The sequence below is a fragment of the Puma concolor genome, chromosome B3 (assembly GCF_028749965.1).
Source record: "Puma concolor isolate L17-30 chromosome B3, mPumCon1.1.hap2, whole genome shotgun sequence".
Lineage (NCBI taxonomy): Eukaryota > Metazoa > Chordata > Mammalia > Carnivora > Felidae > Puma > Puma concolor.
Window position 1 is genome coordinate 46,096,185 of NC_141672.1, and position 18,530 is coordinate 46,114,714.

General features: G+C 42.2%; 1 long non-coding RNA gene across 1 annotated transcript in view; it reads left to right on the top strand.

Moving 5' to 3' along the window:
* Positions 1-23: 23 nt before the first annotated feature.
* Positions 24-18,530, top strand: part of LOC147579948 (uncharacterized) — a 40,761-nt gene continuing 22,254 nt past the window's right edge. Inside the window, exons 1-2 of the long non-coding RNA XR_015252359.1 lie at positions 24-219; positions 11,537-11,655. This is a non-coding gene — a long non-coding RNA (uncharacterized LOC147579948). The remainder of the gene's footprint in view (positions 220-11,536; positions 11,656-18,530) is intronic.

An 18,530-nucleotide genomic window follows, 5' to 3' on the forward strand; every position in this document is an offset into this window, starting at 1 on the left:
ACCCGGGCCTCTCCCTGCCGTGGGGCCCGGCACTGCCCCACCGCACACTCGGCGCCGCAGTGGCTACTGACCTGGAGAGACCCCCCAGCCCCGCAGCCTCCAGTCGGTCTCCTGCGCCCGCCCCCTTCGAGACCTGGAATTGTGGCCACGTTCACCGCCCTGTCTCCAGATTCACCTGGTCACTCCTCAGACCAAGACAGAGTCTGCGAAGCTTTCAGAGTATGCTTACTTAACGCTTTGCTTGCTGGCTTGTTTTAACCATGTTTGCTTATTTGCTGCCTGAATTGCGGACACTCTCCTCCTCTCTGCATTTACTTTCCCTAAACCCTCTCTCAGTATCAAAGGCTTTCCTAGAAGTGCACGGTGACTCGTGTCACTGGGAGGGCGCTGGCAAGTTTTCTGAGGTGCTGGGTGAGACAGGTGGGAGGGAGGGAGGGCCGCAGGCGGAGGTCCCGGTTCTTGGCCCTGCATTCATTCACTTTCTGAACTGTGATGTGGGTGCCACCTCGCTCTGACGGCCCTAAATTACTTTCGCTTGTTTGCTCCCCACATCTTACCCAGTGTTTGGTGTGTAATAAGTTCTCCCTAAATATTTTTTTTCATGAATGAATGAAATAATGAATACCTTCCTAGAAAGTCTTTGTTTCCCCAAAGGTTGGGCAGGGTCCTGATGAAGGAGGAACATTTTTTTTTTTTTTTTAATGTTTACTCATTTTTGAGAGAGAGAGAAAGAGAGACAGAAGAAGAATTAGTGGGGGAGGGGCAGAGAGAGAGGGAGACAGAGAATTCCAAGCAGGCTCCAGGCTCTGAGCTGTCAGCACAGAGCCTGAGGTGGGGCTTGAGTCCATGAACCTTGACATCATGACCTGTGTCAAAGTCAGCTGCTTAACCGACTGTGCCACCCAGGCGCCCCTGAAGGAGGAACAGTTTAAACACAAAAGTCTTTGGTAGAGGCAGGAATAGGGTAAAGCTACCACTCTAAGAAAACTTCTTACAACAAATAGTGATTCTTGCAAGAGAAAAGGTATTTATTTGGTATCATCTCACTGAATAATAGCTGAGTGAAATGGTTAAGGATGCCTAAGATGAATTTTTCAAAGTTCTGATATCTACTCACAAAAATCAACTCAAAATGGATTAAAGACTTAATTGTAAGACCTCAAAACAAAATTCCTAGAAGGAAACAAGGCAAAAGCTCCTTGACATTGGTTATGGCAATGTTTTTTTTGGATAAGACTCCAAAGTACAAGCAACAAAAGCAAAAATAAACAAGTGGGACTACATCAAACTAGCAAGCTGCATAGCAAAAGAAATAATCAGTAAATGAAAAAACACCCTAAAAAATGAGAGAAAATATTTGTAAACTATGTATCTGATAAGAGGTTAGTCTTCAAATTATATAAGGATCTCATAGAACTCTATAGCAAACAACAATAACAAAAACAAACAACAACAACAAAAAACAAATAACCCTATTTAAAGAATGGGCAAAGGACCTGAACCAGACAGTTTTCCAAAGAAGACATCTGACCAACAGGTACCTGAAAAGGCACCCAGCATCACTAATTATCAGGGAAAAGCAGGTCCATACCACAATGGGGCGTCACTTCACACCTGTTAGAATGGCTATCATCAAAAGGACAAGAGATAAGTGTGGGCAAGGATGCAAACAAAGGAACGCTTTGTGTATTGTTGGTTGGAATGTAAATTGGTATAGCCATTATGGAAAACAATATGGAGGTTCCTCAAGAAATTAAAAATAGAATGACCATATGATTCAGCAATCCTACTTTCTGGGTAGGAAATGAAATCACTATCTTGAAGAGATATCTGCATTCCCATGTTTATTGCAGCATTGTTCACAACAGTCAAGACATGGAAACAACCTAAGTGTCTGTTGATGGAAGAATGGATTAAAAAAATGTCACACACACACACACACACACACACACACACACACACCGGAAATATTCAACTGTGAGAAAGAAGGAAATCCTGCCATTTCAACAGCATGGATGGACCTTCAGGGTATTATGCTAAGTGAAGGAAGCCAAGCAGAGATAAACAAATACCATATGATCTTACTTATATATGGAATCTAAAAGAACTCATAGAAACTGAGTAGAATGATGGTTACCAGGGTCTAGGGGTATGGGAGAAAATGGGGAGATGTTAGTCAAAGGGTAAAAACTTTTAGTTACAAGATGAATAAGTTCTGGGAATTTAATGTATGGCATGATGACTATCATTAAAAATACTATATCACATATTTGATGGTTGCTAAGAGAGTAGTCTTAAATGTTCTCACCACACACACAAAAAATGGTAATGTGTGAGGTGATGAATATGTGAACTAATTTTACTGTGGTAATCATTTCACAACATATGTGTATATCAAACAATAATGTTAGGAGTAATAAGAGCTAATATTCATTGAGCACTTATAATGTGCTGCGTACTATGCTTAGTGCTTTACATATATATATATATATATATATATATATATATGGGGGCAGGAATTTTTATCCCCATTTTATTTATTTATGTATTTATTTATGTATTTATTTATTTATTTATTTATTTATTATTTTTATTTAGTTTTTCCCAAGGTTTTAAAAATGTTTATTTTTTATTTTGAGAGAGAAAGAGTGAGTGGGGGAGGGGCAGAGAGAGAGGGAGAGAGAGAGAAAATCCCAAGCAGGCTCCATGCTGTCAGTTGCAGAGCTGGATGCTCCGCTTGATCTCACAAACTGTGAGATCATGACCTGAGGTGACCGCTCAACCTACTGAGCCACGCAGGCACCCCTCCCAAGTTTTTTAAATCTCCCTGTGGTGATCAGGACAAGTTCACTCCTTAATTCCCATCCCTTATTTCACCCATTCCCCCACCTACCTCCTCTCTGGTAACCAACAGTTTTTCTCTATAGTTAAGGTCTGTTTCTTGGGTTATCTCTCTCTCTTTTTCCCTTTGCTCATTTGTTTTGTTTCTTAAATTCCACATGAGTGAAATCATATGATATTTGTTATATACCAGTTAGCATTATACTGTCTAGCTCCATCCATGTTGTTACAACATGGCAAGATTTTATGCCTTTTTATAGCTGAATAATATTCCACTGTGATATGTAAAACATCTTCTTTATACATTTATCAGTTGATGGACACTTAGGCTGTTTCCATATCTTGGCTAGTATAAGTAATGCAGCTGTAAACATCAGGGTATATGTATCCCTTTGAAGTGTTTTTGTATTTTTTGAATAAATACTCAGTAGTGTGATTGCTGGATCATAGGGTAGTTCTATTTTTAACTTTTTGAGGAAACTCCATATTGTTTTCCAGAGTGGCTGCACCAGTTTGCATTCCCACCAACAGTACAAAAGTGTTCCTTTTTCTCCACATCCTCGCCAACACCTGTTGTTTCTTGTGTTTTTTATTTTAGCCATTCTGACAGGTGTGAGGTGAGTGGCGTTCCATGGTGTAAAGGTTAACACTCTGGACACTGACAGGTGTGAGGTGATATCACGTTATAATTTTGATTTGCATTTCCCTGATGATAAGTGATGATGAGCATCTTTTCATGTGTCTGTTAGCTGTCTGTATGTCTTCTTTGGAAAACTGTTCTTACCTTCTGCCCATTTTTTAATTGGATTATTTGTTTTTTGGAGCATTGAGTTTTATAAATTCTTTATATATTTTATATACTAGCTCTTTATCAGATATGTCATATGCAGATATCTTCTCCCATTGTGTAGGTTGCCTTTTAGTTTTGTTGATTGTTTCCTTGGCTGTGCAGAAGCTTTTTATTTTGATGTTGTTCCAATAGTTTATTTTTGCTTTTGTTTCCATTGCCTCAGAAGACATATCCAGAAAGAAGTTGCTGTGGTCGATGTCAAAGAAGTTACTGCCGGTGTTCTCTTCCATAATTTTTATGGTTTGAGGTCTTACATTTATGTCTTAGTACATTTTGAGTTCATTCTGGTATATGGCTTAGGAAAGTGGTTCAGTTTCATTCTTTTGCATGTTGCTGTCCAGTTTTCCCAGAACCATTTGAAGAAGAGATATTCTTTTTTCCCATTGGATATTCTTTCCTGCTTTGTCGAAGGTTAACTTACCACATGTTATGGGTTCTTTTCTGGGCTTTCTATTCTGTTCCATTGATCTATGTGTCTATTTTTGTACTAACACCATACTGTTTTCATTACTATGGTTTTGTAATACAACTTGAAGTCCAGAATTGTGATGCCTTCACCTTTGTTTTGCTTTTTCAAGTTTCCTTTGGCTATTCAGGGTTTTTTGTGGTCTATACAAATTTTCAGACTCTGTTCTAGCTCTGTGAAAAACCCTGTTGGTATTCTGATAGGGATTACATTAAATGTGTAGATTGCTTTGGGTAGTATAGACATTTTAACAATATTTGTTTTTCCAATCCATGAGCATGGAGTGTCTTTCCATTTCTTTGTGTCATGTTCAGTTTCTTTTATCAGTGTTTTATAGTTTTCAGAGTACAGGTCTTTCACCTCTTTGATTAGGTTTATTTCTAGATATCTTATTTTTGGTGTAATTGTAAATGGGATTATTTTCTTAATTTCTTTTCCTGCTGCTTCATTTTTGGTATATAGAAATGCAACAGATTTCTGTACATTGATTTTGTATCCTGTGACTTTACTGAATTTGTCAGCTCTAGCAGTTTTTTGGTGGAGTCTTTCAGATTTTCTATATATAGTGTCATGTCATCTGCAATAGTGGAGATTTCGCTTCTTCCTTACTGATTTGGATGCCTTTTATTTCTTTTTGTTGTCTGATTACTATAGCGACGACTTCCAGTACTATGTTGAATAAAAGTGTTAAGAGTGGACATCTTTGTTTTGTTCCTGACATTAGGGGAAAGGTTCTCAGTTTTCCCCCACTGAGATGATGTTAGCTCTGGGCTTTTCATATATAGCCTTTATTATGTTGAGGTGTGTTCCCTTTAAACCTACTTTGTTGAGGGTTTCTAATCATGAATGGATGTTGTACTTTCAAATGCTTTCTTTGCATCTATTGAAATGATCATTTGGTTCTTGTCCTTTCTCTTATTGATGTGATGTATCACTTTGATTGATTTGTGAATGTTGAACCACCCTCACTCATAACCCAGGAATAAATCTCACTTGATCTCAGTGAATTATTTTTTTAATGTATTGTTGGATTTGGGTTGCTAATATTTTGTTGAAGATTTTTGCATCTCTGTTCTTAAGGGATATTAGCCTGTAGTTCTTTTTTTTCTTTTTTCTCTTTCTTTCTTTCTTTCTTTCTTTCTTTTTCTTTCCTTTTTTTTTTTTTTTTTTTTTTTTGTAATGTCTTTATTTGATTTTGGTACCAGGGTAATGCTAGCTTCATAGTATGAATTTGGAAGTTTTCCTTCCTTTTGTATTTTTTGGAATAGTTTGAGAAGAATAGGTATTAACTATTCTTTAAATGTTTAGTAGAATTCACCTGTGAAGCCATCTGGTCCTGGACTTTTGTTTGTTGGGAGTTTTTTGATTGCTGATTCAATTTTTTTGTTGGTAATTTTTATCTCCATTTTAAAGATGAGGAAGCTGAGGCACAGAGTATTCAATATGACCAAGATCACAACATAGAGCAAGTGGAAAGTACATCAGGGTCTGAGAAATAAGTGTCTGGAAATGGGATATTTGCCATTCAGTAAGTTGAGGCAAAGAACACAACAGAAAGAACTAAAGAATGGAAGGAAGGAAGGAAGGAAGGAAGGAAGGAAGGAAGGAAGGAAGGAAGGAAAGAAGGAAGGAAGGGAACAGAGGGAAAGAGAAGGGGGAGGACATGAAGGAGAGAGAGATGTGGAAAGAAGAAAAAAAAAAACACTACCAAGAACATGTCACCAAAAGTTGGTAGATTTTAAAGTTGGAAGGGGTCATTCAGAAATGGAATTGACCACAAGGTGAAATGATCTCTGAGAGAACAAAGGAGGAGAATTGCTCTGTGGATTCATGTTTTAATTCTAAGGAATGGTTTTCCTGTCTCATACTGGATTGTGTCTGGCTAATAGTATGTATGAGAAAGCCTCTGTATGTGCTTGACCTATATCTTGGAGCTTTTGGGTTTTGGGCTAGAGAAGGAAGGGATTTTGTGCTAAAGAATGAAGAGGATGTTGGAACCAATCTCTGCCCAGCCTCTTTTGCGGGGTTGGAGCCCCAGGGAGGAAAGAATGGACTGTCTTTGAGAAAGCATTGAGAGAAGCTGTATCAGGCCCAAGACAAGACAAGAAACAGTCCTCCCCTGGGAGGCAGCCATTCCTTCCCCTTCTGCATATACCCCAGGCTGTGCTGGCTCTTCAGGGATTTCCAGAGCAGATTCCTGGGACAGACATTAGGGTTCTTACTAGGTTCTCCTAGTGTCACTGAGAGTTCTCTCAAGGAGATAATGGACCTTTCCCAAGGGATGGGGCAGATACTGCCACTGCCACACTACTTTCTTTAGCAGAAGAACTGAGCAGGGGAGAGGCTGCTCATGTAAGAACAAGACTATGGGGAGCTTATAAATAACCTCGGTGGGACAAAGGAAGCCTGGTTTGAACTGGCCAGCTGGTGGTTATGATGTAAACTAGTGATGCAATCACACATGTTCTATGTTTTGGGTAATGACTTCACTCAGTAAACCAAAATGGAAAATTGGAAATGTGGTATTGTGGTATAATCTCATGAATACAATGGGATCAAAGGGTGGAAATTAATGAAAAGTCCAAATTACAGTTTACCAAAAAAATATATAGATACAGATATATAGGTATATTTAGTGTGTGTATATATATATATATATATATCTATAAATAACTTCAAAAATAAGATATTTTTAAATATTTTATTTTATTTTATTTTAATTGTATGTTATGTTACTTTTTTTTTTTTTTTAATTTTTTTTTTTTTCCAACGTTTATTTATTTTTGGGACAGAGAGAGACAGAGCATGAATGGGGGAGGGGCAGAGAGAGAGGGAGACACAGAATCGGAAACAGGCTCCAGGCTCTGAGCCATCAGCCCAGAGCCTGACGCGGGGCTCGAACTCCCAGACCGCGAGATCGTGACCTGGCTGAAGTCGGACGCTTAACCGACTGCGCCACCCAGGCGCCCCTGTTATGTTACTTTTTGAGAGAGAGCATAGCTGGGGAGGGGCAGAGACAGAGGAGAGAGAGAGAATCTGAGGCAGGCTCCCCACTCAGCACAGAGCCCAACTCGGGGCTTGATCCCATGACAGTGAGATCATGACCTGAACTGAAATCAAGAGTCAAACGCTTAACTGGTTGAACCACCCAGGCACCCCTATAATTTTTAAATTTTTAAAATAAATGTGTTTGGGGCACCTAGGTGGCTCAGTTGTTTAAGCATCCGACTTTGGCTCAGGTCATGATCTTATGGTTTGTGAGTTCTAGTTCCACATCTGGCTCTGCTCTGACAGCTCTGAGCCTGCTTTGGATTGTCTGTCTCCCTCTCTCTCTCTGCCCCTCCCCTGCTCTCACTCTCTCTCTCAAAAATAAATAAATAAACATTAAAAAAAACCTTTAGGGGCACCTGGGTGGCTCAGTCAGTTGAGCATCAGACTTCAGCTCAGGTCATGTTCACACAGTTCGTGGTTTCAAGCCCTGCATTGGGCTCTGTGCTGACAGCTCAGAGCCTGAAGCCTGCTTGGGATTCTGTGTCTCCCTCACTCTTGCCCCTCCCCCGCTCTCTCTCTCTCTCTCTCTCTCTCTCTCTCTCACACACACACACAAAATAAAATTAAATAAATAAATAAATAAATAAATAAATAAATAAATAAATATTTAAAAATGTAAGATTGGTTGCAGCGTTCTTATAAACTTAGAAATTATGTCAAGCAACCCAAGTAGACTTATAATGTGAGCTACTTGGGATCCTATGATGTCCAAGAACAATGGATATGTGATGTATATAAAACTGTATTGCTAAGAAGGAAATTGGAGGAAGCAAACATTCAAATTTAGAGTTTAACTTGGACTGTCCCTCCCAGCACTCTCCCCCTCACTTACCTGACCCTGGCCACAAGGGCCTGCTAGCTCTTCCTCCTTGATTATAAGACTCACTCCAATACAGCATCCTTCACAGATGGTTCCCTATATATGGGATTCTCTTGTCTTTAGGCTTGCACAGAGAAGTCACTGTGTGTTGGGGATGAATCACTGTGTGGCTAGGAATTAGTTATGAAAATATAATCCTTTCTCTGAAGAGGGAATCTGGCAGCCAATTTACTTGAATGGGTCATCCATAGTAAATGACTAACTTATGGACATTAAAAAAGAGTTACCCACAGGAATGGCCTTTGTCTCTTTAAGAAAATGAGTAAACACATAAGTCTTAAGACTTTGAGTCATGAGGCCTGTGGCCCAGCAACGCACCACTTCCCTTAAGGGGTTAGCTGCTGGGATAGCCAAAAGAGTTGTTATAGAGACAAGGGATGAGTCACCCTCTTGCCTTTCTTTCTGGTTATCTTGAGTCATTTCAGAGATAGATAAAGCTCATGCCTCCCTACTTAGCGGGCTTACATCTAATGGTGGGATCAGACATGCTTTTGGCTTCACCTCCTTACTCACATGTCCCCTTCGGTGCCACTTTAATGCTTCTTAAAACTAACAGAAGGATTTTGCTGTGATCAAGGTGTGCCCAGGGAATTTATAACTTCTATACGTGCAGTAAAAAGGACTCATTAGTACCCAACCTGAAGCCTTTACAAACTCTTCCAAGATAAGTGTAAAATGCAATCTAGGGGCATCTGGGTGGCTCAGTCAGTTGAGTGTCCAACTCTTGATTTTAGCTCATGTGGTGATCCCAGGGTTGAGGAATGGAACCCTGCATCTGGCTCCAGGCTGAGTGTGGAGTCTTCTTGGGATTCTCTCTCTCTCTCTCTCTCTCTCTCTCTCTCTCTCCTCTGCCCCTCTCCCTGGATCTCTCTCTCTCTAACAAAAAAAAAAAAAAAAGCAGTCTAATAAAATCATTAAAAACATCAATGAGTAACTTCTATGTACAGATCACTGTGCTGTTTGAAATCAGGGAGAAGCCCAGTATTAATCCTCAGACAATAGGTTGGCTGATTTATACAGGTACAGAGATTTTAGGACCATGATGCAAAGGCAAGACCCTAGGAGAGGCAGCTCTCCCGGATGGGGAGGCTCAAACAACAGATTCTCTTCTCACAATTTTAGAGGCTGTAAGTCTGAGATCAAGGTGTCTACAGGCTTGGTTTCTTCTGAAAGGCCTCTGTCCTTGACTTCTAGATAGCTGTCTCCTCCCTGTGTCCTCACGTGTTCTTTCCTCTGTACATGTCTTTGTCCAAATTTCCTCTTATAAGGATACCACTCTTAGTGGAGTAGGGCCCACCTTAATGACCTAATTTTAACTGATTTACCTCTTTAAAGACCTTATCTCCAAATACAGTCATTCTGAGGTACCGAGGGTTAGGATTTCAACATACAGAATTTGGGGAGACACACTTCAGCCCACAACAGAGAGCGAATGGGAAGGAACGGGGAGAGGACAATTGTTACTTTAGTTGGTGTGGTCAAGGAACATTCCTCCAAGGAGGTCATGTTTGAGCTGAGATAACAAGAAGGGGGCAGCCATGTAAAGATCTGAGGAAAGAGGGGACAACGCAACGGAAACAAGGGCTGGAATAGATATCTATTGCACGTCTCCTGCCCTGGAAGCCCTCTCCTTGCCATACTCACAGGGCGGCTCCCAGCAGCTATGTTAGCACCTCATGTCCTCTCACCCGAGCCAGAGTTGATAGAATCAGGAGTGAACTATTGAAACAAGCTGAGCACTTGGAGTCTCTCACCTGGGAGCTGGGATTTCAGCCCCTGAGAGACCATCAGTCACTTGGTACGTGTGGCTGTGAGACAAGACACACAGAAAGGTCTAAAGTACTTCAACTCCTGGTTCCAGGCCTTTTCAGAGGGCTAGTCTCATTTCTGCATTTGGATTTTATATGTCATTCTTGCCACCACCCCACCACCCCATGGCTTTTAAAATCCTTTTTTCTTCTTGGGCTTCCTGGAACGGGTTTCTGTCACAAGCCACCAAGTCACACCCTAACACAGAATGTAGGCCCTCAGGGAACTCCCCGGAGAGTCTGCATTGATTGTGGAAGCCTGCATCCTCCATGTGTGCTGCTCTAGAGTTGCACTGGAGAGAACTGGCTTCTGGTGATGTCACCATAGCTACTGCTGTTTGATTCCTGTTCCAGGATGTCTTCACTTGAATGCACACTGCCCACCCAGGGGCATGGGAGACACTCTACTATTGGGAAGTCTTTTCTGGGAACTTGGCCTTGGGTTGCACTTTCTCTGCTAGGCAGCCTGTCCACTGTCAGCTCAGGCTTGCTCAGATCCACAGTTTTCTGGTCTTCATCCCTAGGAGTTCTGGCCTCCATCGTGCTATATTCTGCTTCCCACACATCCCTCAACAGATTCTTTCCTCCTCTCTCCCCTACAAATCATGCTTTCCCTCACAAAAAAATACATTGCTTGCTTTATATGGATTTCCCATATAAAGCATATATGGGCCTTTACTGAAGCTGAAGCAGTCAAAACACACTGACTGCAACCTCTCCAACCCACTAGTCTGCCAGGTTGGGGAAAGCAGAGGTGAGGAGGCCAGCTGGAAAGTGCATCTGACCCTGTTGATAGGCATCGCCTCCCTGGAGCCCCAGAGCTCTCAGTGCAAACAGAACTCTGGACATTGCAGGGTGGTGGCAGGTCGGGCAGAACAGGACTGACAGGCTCTTGCGGAGATCCATTGGCAACGTCCTGTGCATATTTTCAATGCATTTGCTAGTCAGCAACCATAAATATCTCTGTGGAATGAACTGGGGAGATCTGGTTTGTGCAGAAAATAGGAGAATGTGAAGGAGGATTTTCCCCTTTCTGAAACTTTGTAGGGCATTCCATGTACTCTGAATGCACAAGGACAGAATCAAGGTCATGAGCCTTGAAGAGAAGCTTAGAGGCACCTAGTTACAGCTGACTGTTTACTATAAACTGTGGAAGTCTGTTGCCCACAAAATCACATTTTAAGTCATATCAGAGCATGAGGCAGCAAATGGTGATAGGTATTTCTCAGGGGAAGGCTAATTCCTTCTAATCCAAGTTGTAAATCAAAGCTCTCCAAATCCCTTATTATCATTAGCTGTAATAACTCTGATCATGGGACACTCAGAGCTACCTGCCCATGATCCAGTCAGGAGTAGATGTCAAGGGTCTTACACTTAAACAAGAAGCTTCTGTTTATTCTACATCTAAGCATTGAACTGAAGGTGGGGTAGGAATTAGGCCATGAAAAGTACAGTTCATGTTTATAGAGATGAGAGTGGGCATTATAACCTTGAAGTTAGTAAAAGCCCTTCCTGGGGGCAAAGAAAAAGAGCTGAGGGATTGATTCCTCTTGATGTCTTCATATAAAAGCAAGAAAAGTCTACCCACTACTGGTATAGCATTCCAGGAGATGAACTGTTATTTATTACCTCCCTTTCAGATAAACAACAGTTTCAACTATAACCATTATCACTACCCACTGCTCATCCTGCCTCCGCTGCCAACTTGTTCATCACGTCATCAGTAAGGCATAACCTGTCTCCTGTAGAGGACACACAGGTAAGACATGTTTCCTGCCCTCAGGGAAGTCCCGACTGTTGGGTCAGACACCCACATACATAACTACGGTACAGTGTAATGACTGCTGGAGCAGTGGAACAGGGTGCGTGCTATAGGAGGATGGAGCAAGGGACAAGGTATTCTTCCAGGAAGTGCAGAAAGATGGGGGAGGGCCAATGGAAACAGCCTGACCAGATCCAGTGAGGGCCAAGTGTGCCCATGCGGGCAATGGGAGAGAACACTTACGTTGGTTTATTGTGCACCAGAGCTCTGCCAGGTGCTTTCTATCACTTAACTCCTCTCATCCTCACAACAACCCTATTTTCCTCCATTTTGCTAATAAGGAAACTGAGGCTCACAAAGTCAAATAACTTGTTGAGAGTCATACAACTAGGAAGTGGCTGATGTGGGGTTTGAGTCCATGCTGTGAACCGTGGTGCTATTCTGTGCTGCCCGAGAGAGCTCAGGGAAGTGTAGGGGGAGGTGGGTGCGCTCTAGTCAGATTCTGAATGGCCATTAATGCCTATGCTTTATTATTTTTTTAAGTTTATTTATTTATTTTGAGAGAGAAAGAGTGAGGGGGGAGGGGCAGAGAGAGAGAGAATCCCAAGCAGGCCTCGCACTGCCAGCACAGAGTTGGATGCGGGGCTCAAACTCACGAACCATGAGATCATGACCTGACTGAAACCAAGAGTTGGATGCTTAACCAAATGAACCAGCCAGGTGCCCCAGGGGGACCCTTTTTAAACAGACATGATTAGATATATCTTTGTTTTAGAGGGATAAAGCACAGGCTGGATGAATGATGAATCAGGGGAAAGAGGGGCCAAAAGGGACAAAGAGACATAAGAGACTATTGTAAAACTCCGAGAGAGCATCCAGAGCAGTGGCAATGGGAGAAGGAAGAGGTTATCTCCATTTGTTTACCAAAGAAGTTTTAGAGCTGGATGGTGAATACCTGGCATGTATACCACCACCCACAGAGAAGCCAGGAACTGAGGTCAGATGCTGGTGAGATCAGAGGCTGCCTCAGAATCCTTCCCAACACAGTGCTCTCAACATAGTAGTAGCAACTACTAATTGATCAGAGCCAGTATATTATATGAAACCTATTTGCCATCCTTTGTTGGAAGGGACATTTCAGGTGTGAACTCTAATAGGACTCAATGGCACATGGAATGCCTGAATGAGGAAAAGAGGATAGTCACAGATAACTTTCAGGCTTCTGACTTGGGTGCCTGAATGGAAAGTGGTGTTATTTGTTCAGACAGAGAACAAAGGAGAAACGGGTTAGGAGGGAAAACCATGAGCTTTGTTTTGTAGATACTCAGATCTCAAATCTGAGATACTCAAATACTCCTTGCGGGGTGTGGTGCCTCCCTAAGATTCTCTCTCACACAAGAAAGAGAGAAAGAGAGGAAGAAAGAATGGAAGGAAGGAAGGAAGGAAGGAAGGAAGGAAGGAAGGAAGGAAGGAAGAGAAAGTGTCATTGAGGTGTGGAAAGTGAATGCCATCTTCCAGAATGAATAGAAGGGAGGAGGGCTAAGGATAGAACCCTGGGAACCCCAATCCCTCAGCATTGTAAGGGGAAAGAAGAGAGCACTGTCTGATAGGGAAAGAACATTAACAGATGGAGGTAGTCAGGGGTGTTAGACACTGAGGAGAGGTCAAGAGCAATGTTTAAAGTTGCAGTGAGGATTTGGTAATGGGGAGATCCTTGGTGCCCATCTTGAGAGAGCATTTTCAGTAGTATGGGTTTGGTAGGAACCAACTTATGTCGTTCAGTGGCTGAAAAGAAGGTGAGGAATATAAAACTACTCTGTCAAGAGCTCTGAAGGCGGGGTTAAGGGTGTAAACCAGAGCATGAGCAGGAAGGATCAAGTGAATAGGAAGAGATAGAAGTTGAAGAGGGGAGGCAGCAGGTACACACAGAAGCAAGAAGAGATTAATTAAGAACTAAGAACAAGGAGGAGTTCTTGGAAACAACAGACATTTATCACAGAGTGTAATTTTACATTTATTGGTGTGATTCTTACCACGAGTCCAAGGCTCTTTTTTGGTCACTATTTTATCCTCAGGGCCCAGTAAAACACCAGCCACTGAATAAATATGCATTCCATAGAGTGAATAAATGGCTGCATGACATTGCTTCTTTTTAGACCTGAAGGAAGGAGTCACTGGACTAATGTTCTTGGTAGTAGGGGTTGGAGAAAATCATTTTTAGCTGGTGATAAATGAATTCAGCAGAATTCATATAAAAGCTATACCAGAATTATCACTCTTTTTTTTTTTCAAAGTTTATTTATTTTTTTGAAGTGGTCCGAAGTGGGCTCCATGCTGCAGCAGAGAACCTGATACGGAGCTTGAACTTATGAACCGTGAAATCATGACCTGAGCCAAAGGCAGATGCTTAACTGACTGAGCCACCCAGGTGTCCCTAGAATTTTTACTTTTAAAGGCAAAGAAAGAGAGGGAAGGCAACGGTCATTATTTCCTTTAAGAAATACACAAAGTCGTGTGAGGATTTGTGACATCAGTAATTAGTGATGGAGGTGGTACTTTCTTTATAATTTTCTCATTTCCAGAACTAACAAGGGGCACCTCAGTGGCTCAGTTGGTTGAGGGTCCAACTTTAGCTCAGGTCATGATCTCATGGCTTGTGAGTTCAGCCCCATGTTGGGCTCTGTGCTGACAGCTCTGAGCCTGGAGCCTGCTTCAGAATCTGTGACTCCCTCTCTCTCTGCCCCTCGTCTGCTCACACTCTGTCTCTCTCTTTCAAGAAACAAAAACAAAAACAAAAACAAACAGTAAGAAATAGCACCCAAGACACATACAGAGTAACCAGCTCAGTTTTCTAGCATTTATCTGGTCAGCAGAAGCTTTCTAGAAGAAGTACGCTTAGAGAAGCACTACTTTTTAAAATATAAGTATGGTCAAGTCTGGGGAAAAAAATGTTCCTTCTGCTTGTGTCTTTTTTTCCCCTTGGGATTAAAAAAAAATTTTTTTTAATGTTTTCCCTTTGCCATAGCCTGTGAGGAAACACAATTATATAGCTGTTTGCCAAAAAACACAATAGTGGCAGTGACATCATCAATTTGTTCCTCTTTATAATTAAGATGAGATTGATATGAAAAAATATTTTTATTCCTTTAATGATACTGTAAATTCTATGTTATTGCTTCTGCTCTTTCTCATCTGCTTATCTGCTTTTTCTGAAGGGTAGACACTTTAATACATCAATCATTTCCAGGCTCCCGAGTTATTTTAGACAGCTCTCTCTAACTGTGTCACTGCCTGTTCCTCACCACCTCTTTATATTTTCAAACGTCAGTGAATTCTGGGACAGGAATCAGTGGCACCTCAAGGACACAGAGCAGGCCCTAGGGTCTCAGACTTCCCACTTCTAGAAGGGATAGAACCCCTGTTCCTTATGGGGATTGTATGGTTGAGTGCTAACTCCTTTATTCTCTTGAAACGAGTATGAAATTCTTAGAGGACAAGTTTGAGTAAGGAAAACCCAACAAAGTTTTGACTCAGAGGTCAGTTGGCCTTACAGAGGCCTCCAGCTTCAGTCCTCCCAAAGCTGGAGAAGAAGCAGAGTCCAAAGAAATGGGTTCCTTGACCATTGTTCCCCAAAGCCAATACCCTATAGAGCAGATGTGTTAACGCTTTGGGTTAGGTCTCTGGCTGTTTTTTTGTTTTTTTTGAGAGAGAGAGAGACAGAGAGTAAGTGGCAGAGGGGCAAAGAGAGGGAGACACCAAATCCAAAGCAGGCTCCAGGCTCTGAGCTGTTGACACAAAGCCCGTCATGGGGCTCTAACTCATGAACCATGAAATCGTGAACCGTGAGATCATGACCTGAGCCAAAGCCTGACGTTCAACCCACTGAGCCACCCATGTGCCCCTCTTTGGATGTTTTTTAAAAGATGGTGCTGGCAGTTCCCCCATATTATCACAGTGGAAATCAAATCATGTGCTTCTGTGTTTGGAGATCAGGGCACCTCCTATTCCTTGCTCAGTGGGTTTAGAGTCGTTTGTTATGTGCCCAAGCAAGAGTATCTCTGGGGAAATCCCTTCTTGTCCTGCTGCTACAGGTAAGCGTGTCCAAGCATTTAGAAATAGGGCGTTCTCACAATTTTAGTGCATGTGGGGAAATCACAGATGGAACTCAAGCCAAAAAGCACGGTTTATTGGCTGAGTTGGCAGCAAAGGCTCTCACCACCCAGGAGACTTGCCTCAGACAAGTATGGAGTCTTGAATCTGGGTGTAGCCCCTCTAGGTAGATCAAAGCTCCAGACTTGATTTGAAGTCACAGGGAGCCTGGGCAGTTGAATGGAAGCAGTGGATATTCTGGCACTAGTCAAAGCCATAATGATCTGCAGTTCAGTCCTCTGTGCACTAGGGCATGGTAGAGGAGACAGAGGCACTCTGGGTGGGATTGTGGGCAATCCTATATTCATATTTAGGGCCCATATTCATAAAGAGCCTTAAATTTGACCCTTTGTGCTATCTGCAGGTGAGGTTATGAATTCAGACACAGAGTTATACTTTCAGGAGGGAAATAAAGACAATGTTCATTATATAATTTTAATTTTAAAAGCACAAACATTAAGAATACTATGATTTGGGGGCACCTGGGTGGCTTAGTTGGTGAAGCATCAGACTTTGGCTTAGGTCATGATTTCATGGTTTGTGGGTTTGACCTTCATGTCAGGCTCTGCGCTGACAGCTCAGAGCCTGAAGCCTGCTTCAGATTCTGTTTCTCCCTCTCTCTCTGTCCCTACCCCGCTTGTGCTCTCTCTCTCTCTCAAAAATAAATAAACATATTAAAAAATAGTATGATTTTATTTTCATTTATTTACTTTTTAAGTAGGCTCCACACCCAATGTGGGGCTTGAACTCATGACCCTGAGATTAAGAGTTGCATGTTCTACTGTTGGTGGGAATGCAAATTGGTGCAGCCGCTCTGGAAAGCAGTGTGGAGGTTCCTCAGAAAATTAAAAATAGACCTACCCTATGACCCAGCAATAGCACTGCTAGGAATTTATCCAAGGGACACAGGCGTACTGATGCATAGGGGCACTTGTACCCCAATGTTCATAGCAGCACTCTCAACAATAGCCAAATTATGGAAAGAGCCTAAATGTCCATCAACTGATGAATGGATAAAGAAATTGTGGTTTATATACACAATGGAATACTACGTGGCAATGAGAAAAAATGAAATATGGCCTTTTGTAGCAACGTGGATGGAACTGGAGAGTGTGATGCTAAGTGAAATAAGCCATACAGAGAAAGACAGATACCATATGGTTTCACTCTTATGTGGATCCTGAGAAACTTAACAGGAACCCATGGGGGAGGGGAAGGGGAAAAAAAAAAAGAGGTTAGAGTGGGAGAGAGCCAAAGCATAAGAGACTGTTGAGAACTGAGAACAAACTAAGGGTTGATGGGGGTGGGAGGGAGGAGAGGGTGGGTGATGGGTATTGAGGAGGGCACCTTTTGGGATGAGCACTGGGTGTTGTATGGAAACCAATTTGACAATAAATTTCATATATAAATTAAAAAAAAAAAAAAAAAGAGTTTCATGTTCTACCAACTGAGCCAGCCAAGGGCCCCAATATACTAAAAATTTAAAATCTTGTTTAGCCATGTGCATGTTTTCTTTTTAGTATATCAGGAGCCTCAAAAGTAGAATTGATCTGCCTTCCCTCTGTTTTCCTGCTAACAAAGGGGCTTTTAGTGTGGATTGAATAACTAGGAGCCATACATTCTGAATAATACAGGCTTATGGAGAGTTTACCAAGAGAAACAGTTCTACATCCTTTTCCTGGGAGTCACACATCCCCTGTTCACCTTCAGGAGTGTGTTGACCACAGGCAGCCTCTCCCTCCTGTCTCGGGGTTGCCAGAGTGACAGTGGGGTACACACAGATCCCAGGAACCTGAGACTCAGCTTCCTCCCATGAGTGGCTTCCTTCCTTGAGTGGCTCCACCCATCTACTAAGCACCTTGGGTGGTGGGGAGACCAAAATGTTAATGGTATATCTGGAAGAGAGCACATGAAAAGAGACATAATAATAGTGCTGGTTTCTCCCTCTTTGTGAGGGAAAACAAATCTCATGAGGATTTATAGTTCATGTTTTGCCACAGAGCTGAGCTCTCACTATCCCCAAGGCCTTTGAGATGAAAGACGACAGTAACGCTCAATTTCTCCCTTGGCTGTTCACACATCATCAGTCACTGAGGCTGCACCTCAAGCCTTTTATCTAGAAATACATTGAGGTTAATGAATTCAGAGTATCAAAATAATCAGCCACAGAGCTTTGGTGTTCAGGCCTTTTAGTTAAACAGTGTAAGGCCCAGGACACCAAGAATCCCCAGTGAAGATAGACAAATAGGCAGTGATATCTTGGGGGAGGGGGGGTGATAGGAATGACAATCCCTTTTTAATTCGATCCAACAAATGTTTATCTAGACCTCCTCGGGGTGAGCACTGCACTGGGTCCCAGGAGGAGAAAGAATTTGCTTCTTGTCTTCAGAGACTTTATGGGCAGTTTGGTGTCATTCAGACTTCAGGCTTTGAAGTCACTGAGATCGGTGTGTGAAGGTGCTTGATGGAGAAACTGTAACATACAGGACTTGAGTAAAGGGTGGTTTCTTTTCTTTTATGCCAGCAGTTTTGCTCTCCCCAGCCCTCTCAAGGACTGGCTGCCTGAGTCCCGGATCCTGGCTGTGTCTCTGCACTGTGCTACCAGAGCTGGCAGAAGCCAGACACCTTTTTGGCCCTTTGTTCAAGTATGCTTCTTATACCTCCACACTCAGTGTTCCTTCTGCTCTCCAGGATGCTTATCTGCAGCCCAAGATGAACCTCCT